This window comes from Schistocerca piceifrons, chromosome 5 (genome assembly GCF_021461385.2).
Source record: "Schistocerca piceifrons isolate TAMUIC-IGC-003096 chromosome 5, iqSchPice1.1, whole genome shotgun sequence".
NCBI classification, from domain to species: Eukaryota; Metazoa; Arthropoda; class Insecta; order Orthoptera; family Acrididae; genus Schistocerca; species Schistocerca piceifrons.
In genome coordinates, this window is record NC_060142.1 from 599,783,115 (window position 1) to 599,800,220 (window position 17,106).

At 49.4% G+C, this 17,106-nt stretch overlaps 25 non-coding genes across 25 annotated transcripts; all 25 read left to right on the top strand.

The window, feature by feature from the left end:
- The first annotated feature begins 1,872 nt into the window (after positions 1–1,872).
- Trnan-guu lies at positions 1,873–1,946 on the top strand. Its single transcript has one exon. It is a non-coding gene; the product is annotated as a tRNA-Asn (tRNA).
- A 689-nt stretch (positions 1,947–2,635) lies between these two features.
- On the top strand, positions 2,636–2,707 carry Trnat-cgu. The gene has a single exon. It is a non-coding gene; the product is annotated as a tRNA-Thr (tRNA).
- Positions 2,708–3,040: 333 nt separating this feature from the next.
- On the top strand, positions 3,041–3,114 carry Trnan-guu. The gene has a single exon. It is a non-coding gene; the product is annotated as a tRNA-Asn (tRNA).
- A 689-nt stretch (positions 3,115–3,803) lies between these two features.
- Trnat-cgu lies at positions 3,804–3,875 on the top strand. Its single transcript has one exon. It is a non-coding gene; the product is annotated as a tRNA-Thr (tRNA).
- Positions 3,876–4,208: 333 nt separating this feature from the next.
- Trnan-guu lies at positions 4,209–4,282 on the top strand. Its single transcript has one exon. It is a non-coding gene; the product is annotated as a tRNA-Asn (tRNA).
- Positions 4,283–4,971: 689 nt separating this feature from the next.
- Trnat-cgu lies at positions 4,972–5,043 on the top strand. Its single transcript has one exon. It is a non-coding gene; the product is annotated as a tRNA-Thr (tRNA).
- A 333-nt stretch (positions 5,044–5,376) lies between these two features.
- On the top strand, positions 5,377–5,450 carry Trnan-guu. The gene has a single exon. It is a non-coding gene; the product is annotated as a tRNA-Asn (tRNA).
- Positions 5,451–6,139: 689 nt separating this feature from the next.
- Positions 6,140–6,211, top strand: Trnat-cgu. The gene has a single exon. It is a non-coding gene; the product is annotated as a tRNA-Thr (tRNA).
- Positions 6,212–6,544: 333 nt separating this feature from the next.
- On the top strand, positions 6,545–6,618 carry Trnan-guu. The gene has a single exon. It is a non-coding gene; the product is annotated as a tRNA-Asn (tRNA).
- Positions 6,619–7,307: 689 nt separating this feature from the next.
- Positions 7,308–7,379, top strand: Trnat-cgu. The gene has a single exon. It is a non-coding gene; the product is annotated as a tRNA-Thr (tRNA).
- A 333-nt stretch (positions 7,380–7,712) lies between these two features.
- On the top strand, positions 7,713–7,786 carry Trnan-guu. The gene has a single exon. It is a non-coding gene; the product is annotated as a tRNA-Asn (tRNA).
- Positions 7,787–8,475: 689 nt separating this feature from the next.
- Trnat-cgu lies at positions 8,476–8,547 on the top strand. Its single transcript has one exon. It is a non-coding gene; the product is annotated as a tRNA-Thr (tRNA).
- Positions 8,548–8,880: 333 nt separating this feature from the next.
- On the top strand, positions 8,881–8,954 carry Trnan-guu. The gene has a single exon. It is a non-coding gene; the product is annotated as a tRNA-Asn (tRNA).
- A 689-nt stretch (positions 8,955–9,643) lies between these two features.
- Positions 9,644–9,715, top strand: Trnat-cgu. The gene has a single exon. It is a non-coding gene; the product is annotated as a tRNA-Thr (tRNA).
- Positions 9,716–10,048: 333 nt separating this feature from the next.
- Positions 10,049–10,122, top strand: Trnan-guu. Its single transcript has one exon. It is a non-coding gene; the product is annotated as a tRNA-Asn (tRNA).
- A 689-nt stretch (positions 10,123–10,811) lies between these two features.
- Trnat-cgu lies at positions 10,812–10,883 on the top strand. The gene has a single exon. It is a non-coding gene; the product is annotated as a tRNA-Thr (tRNA).
- A 333-nt stretch (positions 10,884–11,216) lies between these two features.
- Trnan-guu lies at positions 11,217–11,290 on the top strand. Its single transcript has one exon. It is a non-coding gene; the product is annotated as a tRNA-Asn (tRNA).
- Positions 11,291–11,979: 689 nt separating this feature from the next.
- Trnat-cgu lies at positions 11,980–12,051 on the top strand. Its single transcript has one exon. It is a non-coding gene; the product is annotated as a tRNA-Thr (tRNA).
- A 333-nt stretch (positions 12,052–12,384) lies between these two features.
- Positions 12,385–12,458, top strand: Trnan-guu. Its single transcript has one exon. It is a non-coding gene; the product is annotated as a tRNA-Asn (tRNA).
- Positions 12,459–13,147: 689 nt separating this feature from the next.
- Trnat-cgu lies at positions 13,148–13,219 on the top strand. The gene has a single exon. It is a non-coding gene; the product is annotated as a tRNA-Thr (tRNA).
- Positions 13,220–13,551: 332 nt separating this feature from the next.
- On the top strand, positions 13,552–13,625 carry Trnan-guu. Its single transcript has one exon. It is a non-coding gene; the product is annotated as a tRNA-Asn (tRNA).
- Positions 13,626–14,315: 690 nt separating this feature from the next.
- Trnat-cgu lies at positions 14,316–14,387 on the top strand. The gene has a single exon. It is a non-coding gene; the product is annotated as a tRNA-Thr (tRNA).
- Positions 14,388–14,720: 333 nt separating this feature from the next.
- Positions 14,721–14,794, top strand: Trnan-guu. The gene has a single exon. It is a non-coding gene; the product is annotated as a tRNA-Asn (tRNA).
- A 1,092-nt stretch (positions 14,795–15,886) lies between these two features.
- On the top strand, positions 15,887–15,960 carry Trnan-guu. Its single transcript has one exon. It is a non-coding gene; the product is annotated as a tRNA-Asn (tRNA).
- A 689-nt stretch (positions 15,961–16,649) lies between these two features.
- Positions 16,650–16,721, top strand: Trnat-cgu. Its single transcript has one exon. It is a non-coding gene; the product is annotated as a tRNA-Thr (tRNA).
- Positions 16,722–17,106: the final 385 nt, after the last annotated feature.

The window sequence follows — 17,106 nt, forward strand, 5'->3', positions numbered from 1 at the left end:
TAGCAGGTTTATATGGAAGGGCCATCTATTCAAGTTACGTTACGAGGTTATGACGAAACCGCGTATCTCCGGAGGCTTGGGCCTCTCTGACATTACTCGCAAGGCGTCTGCTTTGTACGTCCGCCGAACGACTCTAATTGTTACGCAAGAAGAGACTTCAATTACATCCAGGCTTTTTACTGTTGTGCGTCCGGCGAGCCTTGCTCCACCTGTCGATGTCGGACGCCTAAATATTAAGCTGAAACACATTCGGGAGTTTTACATTGCGGTGAGTTACCTCGGTGACGTCTTCTTGCGGCGACCGGTGCCAACGACCAAGGGCTTGATTGCCCGCTGGGAGGGGCTGGCCGGTCCCAATCCAATAGAACTGGCGTCTCCATCTGTGTCCTGGAGGAACGTCTGGAAGAATGTTAGTCTGCCGATCCACTCTATGGCCGTGGCGTCCACGTGGTATAGGGTAATAAATAATTTGGTTCCCACCAATGTACGACTGCACCGTATTGGTCTTTCTGACACGGACACCTGTACTCGGTGTGGTCTCCTGGATACCCTTGAACATCGATTCACCTGCTGTGGGCACCTTGCCAATTGGCGTTGGCTCAGGAAACAACTTGCTTTTGTCACTAGGTCTGCTGAAGCCGCTTATAATATTGACATCATCGTCCGGCCCGATTCCTCCTTTTTTCCGCGAACGAAGCTCCATACAGTCATGTGGTTGATTGGACATTTCGTACATTTTGTCATCAGTTGTCATGAAGACGATGGACACCTAGCGTTTCGGCAGTACATGCTTACTGCTTACTGGCAGCGCTTGCGATTGCCAGGCCTCCGTGATGATTTTGCAAATATGCTTAGCCTGACATTTGAAAGAGAGGGTGTTGGCTAAGGACACCTGTGTGAGCCATTTTCTTTTATACTGTTTCGGGATTTACCGCCTTGGTGTATGTTTCTTCTCTACATCCAGGACTGAAGTTTTCGTGGACCTTTAGGGCGCTCAAGAAAAACAAACGAGCGACCACGAACCGAGACAGTAGGGGATAATACTACGCCCTTGTACAGGTGCCTTTCGGAAACAGGACGGTGGAGTCATCGTGGCCAGGCCTCGGGCTTCGACCCCTGCCCACTTTGCTTCCGCAGGCCTGAATCTCACTGTCACCTCTAACTTTACACAATGAAAAAAAATATGAATTTATTATGCACTCCCAGTATATCAAAATTGAGGTACAAATCCACCCTTTGCTGTTTGCATTAGAAACCAATTATATCTTCTTTTTATTTAAGTGTGTGTGTGTGTGTGTGTCTGTGTGTGTGTGTGTGTGTGTGTGTGTGTGTGTGTGTGTCTGTGTGTGTTCCCTTTGGACTTAAAAGAATGCTGTTAAAAAAAAAAAAAAAAAAAAAAAAAAAGATGGGTAGAGCATCTGCTATGTAAGCAGGAGATCCCGGGTTCGAGTAAAATTCTACAAAAAAAAAAAAAAAAAAAAGTGGTAGAGCACTGGTCTCGTAAACCAGGGGTCGTGAGTTCGAACCTCACAGAAGGCATTCATTTTTTAAACCTTCCTGCAAGGAGCGGAGCTATCTCGAGCAGCATCTAACACATGGCAGTACACTGAATGAAAGGAATGTTCTACAACCTATGACAAGTATTCTACTGGCCTCAGAGGTTTTCTGAATGCATAGGTTGAACATTGGTTTGTATGCATTTTGTAGTATAATGTCATGCTTGGCGATGTCATTCGTTTACGAGCCTCGCTACAGTGTGCATGCACGTTATCCATGTGAAGAGGCGTAAGCAAATGCTACCATTCTGCGAGATTCCTGCAGAAGGTATACGAATTGCGTTGATATACAGAGCACAAGGGAGCCAAAGTCAAGGCCTCCGTGGCGCAATCGGCTAGCGCGTTCGGCTGTTAACCGAAAGGTTGGTGGTTCGAGCCCACCCGGGGGCGAAATCGTTTTAACCGGCACCGAGGTGAGGACATACGTCAACTTTGTTAGAGATACACAGCTAGTGTGACAATTTGGCTGCGTTTGAGTGATGCCACAGAGCCTTATACACATTCAGCCAAGTGACACTGTAGGTAAAAACATGGCCCTACACAGACGTTCTACTGTTTTCCTTTTTATTCGTCATGTGTGACACTGCAGTAGAGGGACGCCCACTACAAAAGACGCATTCTTTACATTCAATTTCAGCATATACGTCGCGAGTGCCATATGACAGGGCCTGTCTCTCGATGTCGATTTGTATTTGGTGTCTCTTAAGTGTCGGTCTGCAGTAGGCCGCTGTTGGCCGAGCGACGTGCAGTCGCCTTACATGAAGCCCCATGGGCAACGCCAGTGCCACTGTGGACAACAGCATACTGTAGCCAGAGAGACGAGCCGAAAGGCGCATTTCGCAGTCGAGCCACGCTGTCCCACAAGCTGTGCACTAGGTCAGGATTGTGCAGACCGCAAACTTTTAGTGGGCCGACGCTCGTCGTCGATCGCAAGGGCGAAACATTCAAGAGATTTGGAAAACGGCAATGTGGACACCCCCAGCAGCAGCTGTGTGCCAAATCCGATATCTGGTCGAGGGCTGCAAGATTCAGTATGATGAAGTACCAATTTGGGGATAGCTCACAAACGCTAAGCTGCCGCATTCTTAGCTCAGTGGTAGAGCACTGGTCTCGTAAACCAGGGGTCGTGAGTTCGAACCTCACAGAAGGCATTCATTTTTTAAACCTTCCTGCAAGGAGCGGAGCTATCTCGAGCAGCATCTAACACATGGCAGTACACTGAATGAAAGGGATGTTCTACAACCTATGACAAGTATTCTACTGGCCTCAGAGGTTTTCTGAATGCATAGGTTGAACATTGGTTTGTATGCATTTTGTAGTATAATGTCATGCTTGGCGATGTCATTCGTTTACGAGCCTCGCTACAGTGTGCATGCACGTTATCCATGTGAAGAGGCGTAAGCAAATGCTACCATTCTGCGAGATTCCTGCAGAAGGTATACGAATTGCGTTGATATACAGAGCACAAGGGAGCCAAAGTCAAGGCCTCCGTGGCGCAATCGGCTAGCGCGTTCGGCTGTTAACCGAAAGGTTGGTGGTTCGAGCCCACCCGGGGGCGAAATCGTTTTAACCGGCACCGAGGTGAGGACATACGTCAACTTTGTTAGAGATACACAGCTAGTGTGACAATTTGGCTGCGTTTGAGTGATGCCACAGAGCCTTATACACATTCAGCCAAGTGACACTGTAGGTAAAAACATGGCCCTACACAGACGTTCTACTGTTTTCCTTTTTATTCGTCATGTGTGACACTGCAGTAGAGGGACGCCCACTACAAAAGACGCATTCTTTACATTCAATTTCAGCATATACGTCGCGAGTGCCATATGACAGGGCCTGTCTCTCGATGTCGATTTGTATTTGGTGTCTCTTAAGTGTCGGTCTGCAGTAGGCCGCTGTTGGCCGAGCGACGTGCAGTCGCCTTACATGAAGCCCCATGGGCAACGCCAGTGCCACTGTGGACAACAGCATACTGTAGCCAGAGAGACGAGCCGAAAGGCGCATTTCGCAGTCGAGCCACGCTGTCCCACAAGCTGTGCACTAGGTCAGGATTGTGCAGACCGCAAACTTTTAGTGGGCCGACGCTCGTCGTCGATCGCAAGGGCGAAACATTCAAGAGATTTGGAAAACGGCAATGTGGACACCCCCAGCAGCAGCTGTGTGCCAAATCCGATATCTGGTCGAGGGCTGCAAGATTCAGTATGATGAAGTACCAATTTGGGGATAGCTCACAAACGCTAAGCTGCCGCATTCTTAGCTCAGTGGTAGAGCACTGGTCTCGTAAACCAGGGGTCGTGAGTTCGAACCTCACAGAAGGCATTCATTTTTTAAACCTTCCTGCAAGGAGCGGAGCTATCTCGAGCAGCATCTAACACATGGCAGTACACTGAATGAAAGGGATGTTCTACAACCTATGACAAGTATTCTACTGGCCTCAGAGGTTTTCTGAATGCATAGGTTGAACATTGGTTTGTATGCATTTTGTAGTATAATGTCATGCTTGGCGATGTCATTCGTTTACGAGCCTCGCTACAGTGTGCATGCACGTTATCCATGTGAAGAGGCGTAAGCAAATGCTACCATTCTGCGAGATTCCTGCAGAAGGTATACGAATTGCGTTGATATACAGAGCACAAGGGAGCCAAAGTCAAGGCCTCCGTGGCGCAATCGGCTAGCGCGTTCGGCTGTTAACCGAAAGGTTGGTGGTTCGAGCCCACCCGGGGGCGAAATCGTTTTAACCGGCACCGAGGTGAGGACATACGTCAACTTTGTTAGAGATACACAGCTAGTGTGACAATTTGGCTGCGTTTGAGTGATGCCACAGAGCCTTATACACATTCAGCCAAGTGACACTGTAGGTAAAAACATGGCCCTACACAGACGTTCTACTGTTTTCCTTTTTATTCGTCATGTGTGACACTGCAGTAGAGGGACGCCCACTACAAAAGACGCATTCTTTACATTCAATTTCAGCATATACGTCGCGAGTGCCATATGACAGGGCCTGTCTCTCGATGTCGATTTGTATTTGGTGTCTCTTAAGTGTCGGTCTGCAGTAGGCCGCTGTTGGCCGAGCGACGTGCAGTCGCCTTACATGAAGCCCCATGGGCAACGCCAGTGCCACTGTGGACAACAGCATACTGTAGCCAGAGAGACGAGCCGAAAGGCGCATTTCGCAGTCGAGCCACGCTGTCCCACAAGCTGTGCACTAGGTCAGGATTGTGCAGACCGCAAACTTTTAGTGGGCCGACGCTCGTCGTCGATCGCAAGGGCGAAACATTCAAGAGATTTGGAAAACGGCAATGTGGACACCCCCAGCAGCAGCTGTGTGCCAAATCCGATATCTGGTCGAGGGCTGCAAGATTCAGTATGATGAAGTACCAATTTGGGGATAGCTCACAAACGCTAAGCTGCCGCATTCTTAGCTCAGTGGTAGAGCACTGGTCTCGTAAACCAGGGGTCGTGAGTTCGAACCTCACAGAAGGCATTCATTTTTTAAACCTTCCTGCAAGGAGCGGAGCTATCTCGAGCAGCATCTAACACATGGCAGTACACTGAATGAAAGGGATGTTCTACAACCTATGACAAGTATTCTACTGGCCTCAGAGGTTTTCTGAATGCATAGGTTGAACATTGGTTTGTATGCATTTTGTAGTATAATGTCATGCTTGGCGATGTCATTCGTTTACGAGCCTCGCTACAGTGTGCATGCACGTTATCCATGTGAAGAGGCGTAAGCAAATGCTACCATTCTGCGAGATTCCTGCAGAAGGTATACGAATTGCGTTGATATACAGAGCACAAGGGAGCCAAAGTCAAGGCCTCCGTGGCGCAATCGGCTAGCGCGTTCGGCTGTTAACCGAAAGGTTGGTGGTTCGAGCCCACCCGGGGGCGAAATCGTTTTAACCGGCACCGAGGTGAGGACATACGTCAACTTTGTTAGAGATACACAGCTAGTGTGACAATTTGGCTGCGTTTGAGTGATGCCACAGAGCCTTATACACATTCAGCCAAGTGACACTGTAGGTAAAAACATGGCCCTACACAGACGTTCTACTGTTTTCCTTTTTATTCGTCATGTGTGACACTGCAGTAGAGGGACGCCCACTACAAAAGACGCATTCTTTACATTCAATTTCAGCATATACGTCGCGAGTGCCATATGACAGGGCCTGTCTCTCGATGTCGATTTGTATTTGGTGTCTCTTAAGTGTCGGTCTGCAGTAGGCCGCTGTTGGCCGAGCGACGTGCAGTCGCCTTACATGAAGCCCCATGGGCAACGCCAGTGCCACTGTGGACAACAGCATACTGTAGCCAGAGAGACGAGCCGAAAGGCGCATTTCGCAGTCGAGCCACGCTGTCCCACAAGCTGTGCACTAGGTCAGGATTGTGCAGACCGCAAACTTTTAGTGGGCCGACGCTCGTCGTCGATCGCAAGGGCGAAACATTCAAGAGATTTGGAAAACGGCAATGTGGACACCCCCAGCAGCAGCTGTGTGCCAAATCCGATATCTGGTCGAGGGCTGCAAGATTCAGTATGATGAAGTACCAATTTGGGGATAGCTCACAAACGCTAAGCTGCCGCATTCTTAGCTCAGTGGTAGAGCACTGGTCTCGTAAACCAGGGGTCGTGAGTTCGAACCTCACAGAAGGCATTCATTTTTTAAACCTTCCTGCAAGGAGCGGAGCTATCTCGAGCAGCATCTAACACATGGCAGTACACTGAATGAAAGGGATGTTCTACAACCTATGACAAGTATTCTACTGGCCTCAGAGGTTTTCTGAATGCATAGGTTGAACATTGGTTTGTATGCATTTTGTAGTATAATGTCATGCTTGGCGATGTCATTCGTTTACGAGCCTCGCTACAGTGTGCATGCACGTTATCCATGTGAAGAGGCGTAAGCAAATGCTACCATTCTGCGAGATTCCTGCAGAAGGTATACGAATTGCGTTGATATACAGAGCACAAGGGAGCCAAAGTCAAGGCCTCCGTGGCGCAATCGGCTAGCGCGTTCGGCTGTTAACCGAAAGGTTGGTGGTTCGAGCCCACCCGGGGGCGAAATCGTTTTAACCGGCACCGAGGTGAGGACATACGTCAACTTTGTTAGAGATACACAGCTAGTGTGACAATTTGGCTGCGTTTGAGTGATGCCACAGAGCCTTATACACATTCAGCCAAGTGACACTGTAGGTAAAAACATGGCCCTACACAGACGTTCTACTGTTTTCCTTTTTATTCGTCATGTGTGACACTGCAGTAGAGGGACGCCCACTACAAAAGACGCATTCTTTACATTCAATTTCAGCATATACGTCGCGAGTGCCATATGACAGGGCCTGTCTCTCGATGTCGATTTGTATTTGGTGTCTCTTAAGTGTCGGTCTGCAGTAGGCCGCTGTTGGCCGAGCGACGTGCAGTCGCCTTACATGAAGCCCCATGGGCAACGCCAGTGCCACTGTGGACAACAGCATACTGTAGCCAGAGAGACGAGCCGAAAGGCGCATTTCGCAGTCGAGCCACGCTGTCCCACAAGCTGTGCACTAGGTCAGGATTGTGCAGACCGCAAACTTTTAGTGGGCCGACGCTCGTCGTCGATCGCAAGGGCGAAACATTCAAGAGATTTGGAAAACGGCAATGTGGACACCCCCAGCAGCAGCTGTGTGCCAAATCCGATATCTGGTCGAGGGCTGCAAGATTCAGTATGATGAAGTACCAATTTGGGGATAGCTCACAAACGCTAAGCTGCCGCATTCTTAGCTCAGTGGTAGAGCACTGGTCTCGTAAACCAGGGGTCGTGAGTTCGAACCTCACAGAAGGCATTCATTTTTTAAACCTTCCTGCAAGGAGCGGAGCTATCTCGAGCAGCATCTAACACATGGCAGTACACTGAATGAAAGGGATGTTCTACAACCTATGACAAGTATTCTACTGGCCTCAGAGGTTTTCTGAATGCATAGGTTGAACATTGGTTTGTATGCATTTTGTAGTATAATGTCATGCTTGGCGATGTCATTCGTTTACGAGCCTCGCTACAGTGTGCATGCACGTTATCCATGTGAAGAGGCGTAAGCAAATGCTACCATTCTGCGAGATTCCTGCAGAAGGTATACGAATTGCGTTGATATACAGAGCACAAGGGAGCCAAAGTCAAGGCCTCCGTGGCGCAATCGGCTAGCGCGTTCGGCTGTTAACCGAAAGGTTGGTGGTTCGAGCCCACCCGGGGGCGAAATCGTTTTAACCGGCACCGAGGTGAGGACATACGTCAACTTTGTTAGAGATACACAGCTAGTGTGACAATTTGGCTGCGTTTGAGTGATGCCACAGAGCCTTATACACATTCAGCCAAGTGACACTGTAGGTAAAAACATGGCCCTACACAGACGTTCTACTGTTTTCCTTTTTATTCGTCATGTGTGACACTGCAGTAGAGGGACGCCCACTACAAAAGACGCATTCTTTACATTCAATTTCAGCATATACGTCGCGAGTGCCATATGACAGGGCCTGTCTCTCGATGTCGATTTGTATTTGGTGTCTCTTAAGTGTCGGTCTGCAGTAGGCCGCTGTTGGCCGAGCGACGTGCAGTCGCCTTACATGAAGCCCCATGGGCAACGCCAGTGCCACTGTGGACAACAGCATACTGTAGCCAGAGAGACGAGCCGAAAGGCGCATTTCGCAGTCGAGCCACGCTGTCCCACAAGCTGTGCACTAGGTCAGGATTGTGCAGACCGCAAACTTTTAGTGGGCCGACGCTCGTCGTCGATCGCAAGGGCGAAACATTCAAGAGATTTGGAAAACGGCAATGTGGACACCCCCAGCAGCAGCTGTGTGCCAAATCCGATATCTGGTCGAGGGCTGCAAGATTCAGTATGATGAAGTACCAATTTGGGGATAGCTCACAAACGCTAAGCTGCCGCATTCTTAGCTCAGTGGTAGAGCACTGGTCTCGTAAACCAGGGGTCGTGAGTTCGAACCTCACAGAAGGCATTCATTTTTTAAACCTTCCTGCAAGGAGCGGAGCTATCTCGAGCAGCATCTAACACATGGCAGTACACTGAATGAAAGGGATGTTCTACAACCTATGACAAGTATTCTACTGGCCTCAGAGGTTTTCTGAATGCATAGGTTGAACATTGGTTTGTATGCATTTTGTAGTATAATGTCATGCTTGGCGATGTCATTCGTTTACGAGCCTCGCTACAGTGTGCATGCACGTTATCCATGTGAAGAGGCGTAAGCAAATGCTACCATTCTGCGAGATTCCTGCAGAAGGTATACGAATTGCGTTGATATACAGAGCACAAGGGAGCCAAAGTCAAGGCCTCCGTGGCGCAATCGGCTAGCGCGTTCGGCTGTTAACCGAAAGGTTGGTGGTTCGAGCCCACCCGGGGGCGAAATCGTTTTAACCGGCACCGAGGTGAGGACATACGTCAACTTTGTTAGAGATACACAGCTAGTGTGACAATTTGGCTGCGTTTGAGTGATGCCACAGAGCCTTATACACATTCAGCCAAGTGACACTGTAGGTAAAAACATGGCCCTACACAGACGTTCTACTGTTTTCCTTTTTATTCGTCATGTGTGACACTGCAGTAGAGGGACGCCCACTACAAAAGACGCATTCTTTACATTCAATTTCAGCATATACGTCGCGAGTGCCATATGACAGGGCCTGTCTCTCGATGTCGATTTGTATTTGGTGTCTCTTAAGTGTCGGTCTGCAGTAGGCCGCTGTTGGCCGAGCGACGTGCAGTCGCCTTACATGAAGCCCCATGGGCAACGCCAGTGCCACTGTGGACAACAGCATACTGTAGCCAGAGAGACGAGCCGAAAGGCGCATTTCGCAGTCGAGCCACGCTGTCCCACAAGCTGTGCACTAGGTCAGGATTGTGCAGACCGCAAACTTTTAGTGGGCCGACGCTCGTCGTCGATCGCAAGGGCGAAACATTCAAGAGATTTGGAAAACGGCAATGTGGACACCCCCAGCAGCAGCTGTGTGCCAAATCCGATATCTGGTCGAGGGCTGCAAGATTCAGTATGATGAAGTACCAATTTGGGGATAGCTCACAAACGCTAAGCTGCCGCATTCTTAGCTCAGTGGTAGAGCACTGGTCTCGTAAACCAGGGGTCGTGAGTTCGAACCTCACAGAAGGCATTCATTTTTTAAACCTTCCTGCAAGGAGCGGAGCTATCTCGAGCAGCATCTAACACATGGCAGTACACTGAATGAAAGGGATGTTCTACAACCTATGACAAGTATTCTACTGGCCTCAGAGGTTTTCTGAATGCATAGGTTGAACATTGGTTTGTATGCATTTTGTAGTATAATGTCATGCTTGGCGATGTCATTCGTTTACGAGCCTCGCTACAGTGTGCATGCACGTTATCCATGTGAAGAGGCGTAAGCAAATGCTACCATTCTGCGAGATTCCTGCAGAAGGTATACGAATTGCGTTGATATACAGAGCACAAGGGAGCCAAAGTCAAGGCCTCCGTGGCGCAATCGGCTAGCGCGTTCGGCTGTTAACCGAAAGGTTGGTGGTTCGAGCCCACCCGGGGGCGAAATCGTTTTAACCGGCACCGAGGTGAGGACATACGTCAACTTTGTTAGAGATACACAGCTAGTGTGACAATTTGGCTGCGTTTGAGTGATGCCACAGAGCCTTATACACATTCAGCCAAGTGACACTGTAGGTAAAAACATGGCCCTACACAGACGTTCTACTGTTTTCCTTTTTATTCGTCATGTGTGACACTGCAGTAGAGGGACGCCCACTACAAAAGACGCATTCTTTACATTCAATTTCAGCATATACGTCGCGAGTGCCATATGACAGGGCCTGTCTCTCGATGTCGATTTGTATTTGGTGTCTCTTAAGTGTCGGTCTGCAGTAGGCCGCTGTTGGCCGAGCGACGTGCAGTCGCCTTACATGAAGCCCCATGGGCAACGCCAGTGCCACTGTGGACAACAGCATACTGTAGCCAGAGAGACGAGCCGAAAGGCGCATTTCGCAGTCGAGCCACGCTGTCCCACAAGCTGTGCACTAGGTCAGGATTGTGCAGACCGCAAACTTTTAGTGGGCCGACGCTCGTCGTCGATCGCAAGGGCGAAACATTCAAGAGATTTGGAAAACGGCAATGTGGACACCCCCAGCAGCAGCTGTGTGCCAAATCCGATATCTGGTCGAGGGCTGCAAGATTCAGTATGATGAAGTACCAATTTGGGGATAGCTCACAAACGCTAAGCTGCCGCATTCTTAGCTCAGTGGTAGAGCACTGGTCTCGTAAACCAGGGGTCGTGAGTTCGAACCTCACAGAAGGCATTCATTTTTTAAACCTTCCTGCAAGGAGCGGAGCTATCTCGAGCAGCATCTAACACATGGCAGTACACTGAATGAAAGGGATGTTCTACAACCTATGACAAGTATTCTACTGGCCTCAGAGGTTTTCTGAATGCATAGGTTGAACATTGGTTTGTATGCATTTTGTAGTATAATGTCATGCTTGGCGATGTCATTCGTTTACGAGCCTCGCTACAGTGTGCATGCACGTTATCCATGTGAAGAGGCGTAAGCAAATGCTACCATTCTGCGAGATTCCTGCAGAAGGTATACGAATTGCGTTGATATACAGAGCACAAGGGAGCCAAAGTCAAGGCCTCCGTGGCGCAATCGGCTAGCGCGTTCGGCTGTTAACCGAAAGGTTGGTGGTTCGAGCCCACCCGGGGGCGAAATCGTTTTAACCGGCACCGAGGTGAGGACATACGTCAACTTTGTTAGAGATACACAGCTAGTGTGACAATTTGGCTGCGTTTGAGTGATGCCACAGAGCCTTATACACATTCAGCCAAGTGACACTGTAGGTAAAAACATGGCCCTACACAGACGTTCTACTGTTTTCCTTTTTATTCGTCATGTGTGACACTGCAGTAGAGGGACGCCCACTACAAAAGACGCATTCTTTACATTCAATTTCAGCATATACGTCGCGAGTGCCATATGACAGGGCCTGTCTCTCGATGTCGATTTGTATTTGGTGTCTCTTAAGTGTCGGTCTGCAGTAGGCCGCTGTTGGCCGAGCGACGTGCAGTCGCCTTACATGAAGCCCCATGGGCAACGCCAGTGCCACTGTGGACAACAGCATACTGTAGCCAGAGAGACGAGCCGAAAGGCGCATTTCGCAGTCGAGCCACGCTGTCCCACAAGCTGTGCACTAGGTCAGGATTGTGCAGACCGCAAACTTTTAGTGGGCCGACGCTCGTCGTCGATCGCAAGGGCGAAACATTCAAGAGATTTGGAAAACGGCAATGTGGACACCCCCAGCAGCAGCTGTGTGCCAAATCCGATATCTGGTCGAGGGCTGCAAGATTCAGTATGATGAAGTACCAATTTGGGGATAGCTCACAAACGCTAAGCTGCCGCATTCTTAGCTCAGTGGTAGAGCACTGGTCTCGTAAACCAGGGGTCGTGAGTTCGAACCTCACAGAAGGCATTCATTTTTTAAACCTTCCTGCAAGGAGCGGAGCTATCTCGAGCAGCATCTAACACATGGCAGTACACTGAATGAAAGGGATGTTCTACAACCTATGACAAGTATTCTACTGGCCTCAGAGGTTTTCTGAATGCATAGGTTGAACATTGGTTTGTATGCATTTTGTAGTATAATGTCATGCTTGGCGATGTCATTCGTTTACGAGCCTCGCTACAGTGTGCATGCACGTTATCCATGTGAAGAGGCGTAAGCAAATGCTACCATTCTGCGAGATTCCTGCAGAAGGTATACGAATTGCGTTGATATACAGAGCACAAGGGAGCCAAAGTCAAGGCCTCCGTGGCGCAATCGGCTAGCGCGTTCGGCTGTTAACCGAAAGGTTGGTGGTTCGAGCCCACCCGGGGGCGAAATCGTTTTAACCGGCACCGAGGTGAGGACATACGTCAACTTTGTTAGAGATACACAGCTAGTGTGACAATTTGGCTGCGTTTGAGTGATGCCACAGAGCCTTATACACATTCAGCCAAGTGACACTGTAGGTAAAAACATGGCCCTACACAGACGTTCTACTGTTTTCCTTTTTATTCGTCATGTGTGACACTGCAGTAGAGGGACGCCCACTACAAAAGACGCATTCTTTACATTCAATTTCAGCATATACGTCGCGAGTGCCATATGACAGGGCCTGTCTCTCGATGTCGATTTGTATTTGGTGTCTCTTAAGTGTCGGTCTGCAGTAGGCCGCTGTTGGCCGAGCGACGTGCAGTCGCCTTACATGAAGCCCCATGGGCAACGCCAGTGCCACTGTGGACAACAGCATACTGTAGCCAGAGAGACGAGCCGAAAGGCGCATTTCGCAGTCGAGCCACGCTGTCCCACAAGCTGTGCACTAGGTCAGGATTGTGCAGACCGCAAACTTTTAGTGGGCCGACGCTCGTCGTCGATCGCAAGGGCGAAACATTCAAGAGATTTGGAAAACGGCAATGTGGACACCCCCAGCAGCAGCTGTGTGCCAAATCCGATATCTGGTCGAGGGCTGCAAGATTCAGTATGATGAAGTACCAATTTGGGGATAGCTCACAAACGCTAAGCTGCCGCATTCTTAGCTCAGTGGTAGAGCACTGGTCTCGTAAACCAGGGGTCGTGAGTTCGAACCTCACAGAAGGCATTCATTTTTAAACCTTCCTGCAAGGAGCGGAGCTATCTCGAGCAGCATCTAACACATGGCAGTACACTGAATGAAAGGGATGTTCTACAACCTATGACAAGTATTCTACTGGCCTCAGAGGTTTTCTGAATGCATAGGTTGAACATTGGTTTGTATGCATTTTGTAGTATAATGTCATGCTTGGCGATGTCATTCGTTTACGAGCCTCGCTACAGTGTGCATGCACGTTATCCATGTGAAGAGGCGTAAGCAAATGCTACCATTCTGCGAGATTCCTGCAGAAGGTATACGAATTGCGTTGATATACAGAGCACAAGGGAGCCAAAGTCAAGGCCTCCGTGGCGCAATCGGCTAGCGCGTTCGGCTGTTAACCGAAAGGTTGGTGGTTCGAGCCCACCCGGGGGCGAAATCGTTTTAAACCGGCACCGAGGTGAGGACATACGTCAACTTTGTTAGAGATACACAGCTAGTGTGACAATTTGGCTGCGTTTGAGTGATGCCACAGAGCCTTATACACATTCAGCCAAGTGACACTGTAGGTAAAAACATGGCCCTACACAGACGTTCTACTGTTTTCCTTTTTATTCGTCATGTGTGACACTGCAGTAGAGGGACGCCCACTACAAAAGACGCATTCTTTACATTCAATTTCAGCATATACGTCGCGAGTGCCATATGACAGGGCCTGTCTCTCGATGTCGATTTGTATTTGGTGTCTCTTAAGTGTCGGTCTGCAGTAGGCCGCTGTTGGCCGAGCGACGTGCAGTCGCCTTACATGAAGCCCCATGGGCAACGCCAGTGCCACTGTGGACAACAGCATACTGTAGCCAGAGAGACGAGCCGAAAGGCGCATTTCGCAGTCGAGCCACGCTGTCCCACAAGCTGTGCACTAGGTCAGGATTGTGCAGACCGCAAACTTTTAGTGGGCCGACGCTCGTCGTCGATCGCAAGGGCGAAACATTCAAGAGATTTGGAAAACGGCAATGTGGACACCCCCAGCAGCAGCTGTGTGCCAAATCCGATATCTGGTCGAGGGCTGCAAGATTCAGTATGATGAAGTACCAATTTGGGGATAGCTCACAAACGCTAAGCTGCCGCATTCTTAGCTCAGTGGTAGAGCACTGGTCTCGTAAACCAGGGGTCGTGAGTTCGAACCTCACAGAAGGCATTCATTTTTTAAACCTTCCTGCAAGGAGCGGAGCTATCTCGAGCAGCATCTAACACATGGCAGTACACTGAATGAAAGGGATGTTCTACAACCTATGACAAGTATTCTACTGGCCTCAGAGGTTTTCTGAATGCATAGGTTGAACATTGGTTTGTATGCATTTTGTAGTATAATGTCATGCTTGGCGATGTCATTCGTTTACGAGCCTCGCTACAGTGTGCATGCACGTTATCCATGTGAAGAGGCGTAAGCAAATGCTACCATTCTGCGAGATTCCTGCAGAAGGTATACGAATTGCGTTGATATACAGAGCACAAGGGAGCCAAAGTCAAGGCCTCCGTGGCGCAATCGGCTAGCGCGTTCGGCTGTTAACCGAAAGGTTGGTGGTTCGAGCCCACCCGGGGGCGAAATCGTTTTAACCGGCACCGAGGTGAGGACATACGTCAACTTTGTTAGAGATACACAGCTAGTGTGACAATTTGGCTGCGTTTGAGTGATGCCACAGAGCCTTATACACATTCAGCCAAGTGACACTGTAGGTAAAAACATGGCCCTACACAGACGTTCTACTGTTTTCCTTTTTATTCGTCATGTGTGACACTGCAGTAGAGGGACGCCCACTACAAAAGACGCATTCTTTACATTCAATTTCAGCATATACGTCGCGAGTGCCATATGACAGGGCCTGTCTCTCGATGTCGATTTGTATTTGGTGTCTCTTAAGTGTCGGTCTGCAGTAGGCCGCTGTTGGCCGAGCGACGTGCAGTCGCCTTACATGAAGCCCCATGGGCAACGCCAGTGCCACTGTGGACAACAGCATACTGTAGCCAGAGAGACGAGCCGAAAGGCGCATTTCGCAGTCGAGCCACGCTGTCCCACAAGCTGTGCACTAGGTCAGGATTGTGCAGACCGCAAACTTTTAGTGGGCCGACGCTCGTCGTCGATCGCAAGGGCGAAACATTCAAGAGATTTGGAAAACGGCAATGTGGACACCCCCAGCAGCAGCTGTGTGCCAAATCCGATATCTGGTCGAGGGCTGCAAGATTCAGTATGATGAAGTACCAATTTGGGGATAGCTCACAAACGCTAAGCTGCCGCCTTCTTAGCTCAGTGGTAGAGCACTGGTCTCGTAACCAGGGGTCGTGAGTTCGAACCTCACAGAAGGCATTCATTTTTAAACCTTCCTGCAAGGAGCGGAGCTATCTCGAGCAGCATCTAACACATGGCAGTACACTGAATGAAAGGAATGTTCTACAACCTATGACAAGTATTCTACTGGCCTCAGAGGTTTTCTGAATGCATAGGTTGAACATTGGTTTGTATGCATTTTGTAGTATAATGTCATGCTTGGCGATGTCATTCGTTTACGAGCCTCGCTACAGTGTGCATGCACGTTATCCATGTGAAGAGGCGTAAGCAAATGCTACCATTCTGCGAGATTCCTGCAGAAGGTATACGAATTGCGTTGATATACAGAGCACAAGGGAGCCAAAGTCAAGGCCTCCGTGGCGCAATCGGCTAGCGCGTTCGGCTGTTAACCGAAAGGTTGGTGGTTCGAGCCCACCCGGGGGCGAAATCGTTTTAACCGGCACCGAGGTGAGGACATACGTCAACTTTGTTAGAGATACACAGCTAGTGTGACAATTTGGCTGCGTTTGAGTGATGCCACAGAGCCTTATACACATTCAGCCAAGTGACACTGTAGGTAAAAACATGGCCCTACACAGACGTTCTACTGTTTTCCTTTTTATTCGTCATGTGTGACACTGCAGTAGAGGGACGCCCACTACAAAAGACGCATTCTTTACATTCAATTTCAGCATATACGTCGCGAGTGCCATATGACAGGGCCTGTCTCTCGATGTCGATTTGTATTTGGTGTCTCTTAAGTGTCGGTCTGCAGTAGGCCGCTGTTGGCCGAGCGACGTGCAGTCGCCTTACATGAAGCCCCATGGGCAACGCCAGTGCCACTGTGGACAACAGCATACTGTAGCCAGAGAGACGAGCCGAAAGGCGCATTTCGCAGTCGAGCCACGCTGTCCCACAAGCTGTGCACTAGGTCAGGATTGTGCAGACCGCAAACTTTTAGTGGGCCGACGCTCGTCGTCGATCGCAAGGGCGAAACATTCAAGAGATTTGGAAAACGGCAATGTGGACACCCCCAGCAGCAGCTGTGTGCCAAATCCGATATCTGGTCGAGGGCTGCAAGATTCAGTATGATGAAGTACCAATTTGGGGATAGCTCACAAACGCTAAGCTGCCGCCTTCTTAGCTCAGTGGTAGAGCACTGGTCTCGTAAACCAGGGGTCGTGAGTTCGAACCTCACAGAAGGCATTCATTTTTTAAACCTTCCTGCAAGGAGCGGAGCTATCTCGAGCAGCATCTAACACATGGCAGTACACTGAATGAAAGGAATGTTCTACAACCTATGACAAGTATTCTACTGGCCTCAGAGGTTTTCTGAATGCATAGGTTGAACATTGGTTTGTATGCATTTTGTAGTATAATGTCATGCTTGGCGATGTCATTCGTTTACGAGCCTCGCTACAGTGTGCATGCACGTTATCCATGTGAAGAGGCGTAAGCAAATGCTACCATTCTGCGAGATTCCTGCAGAAGGTATACGAATTGCGTTGATATACAGAGCACAAGGGAGCCAAAGTCAAGGCCTCCGTGGCGCAATCGGCTAGCGCGTTCGGCTGTTAACCGAAAGGTTGGT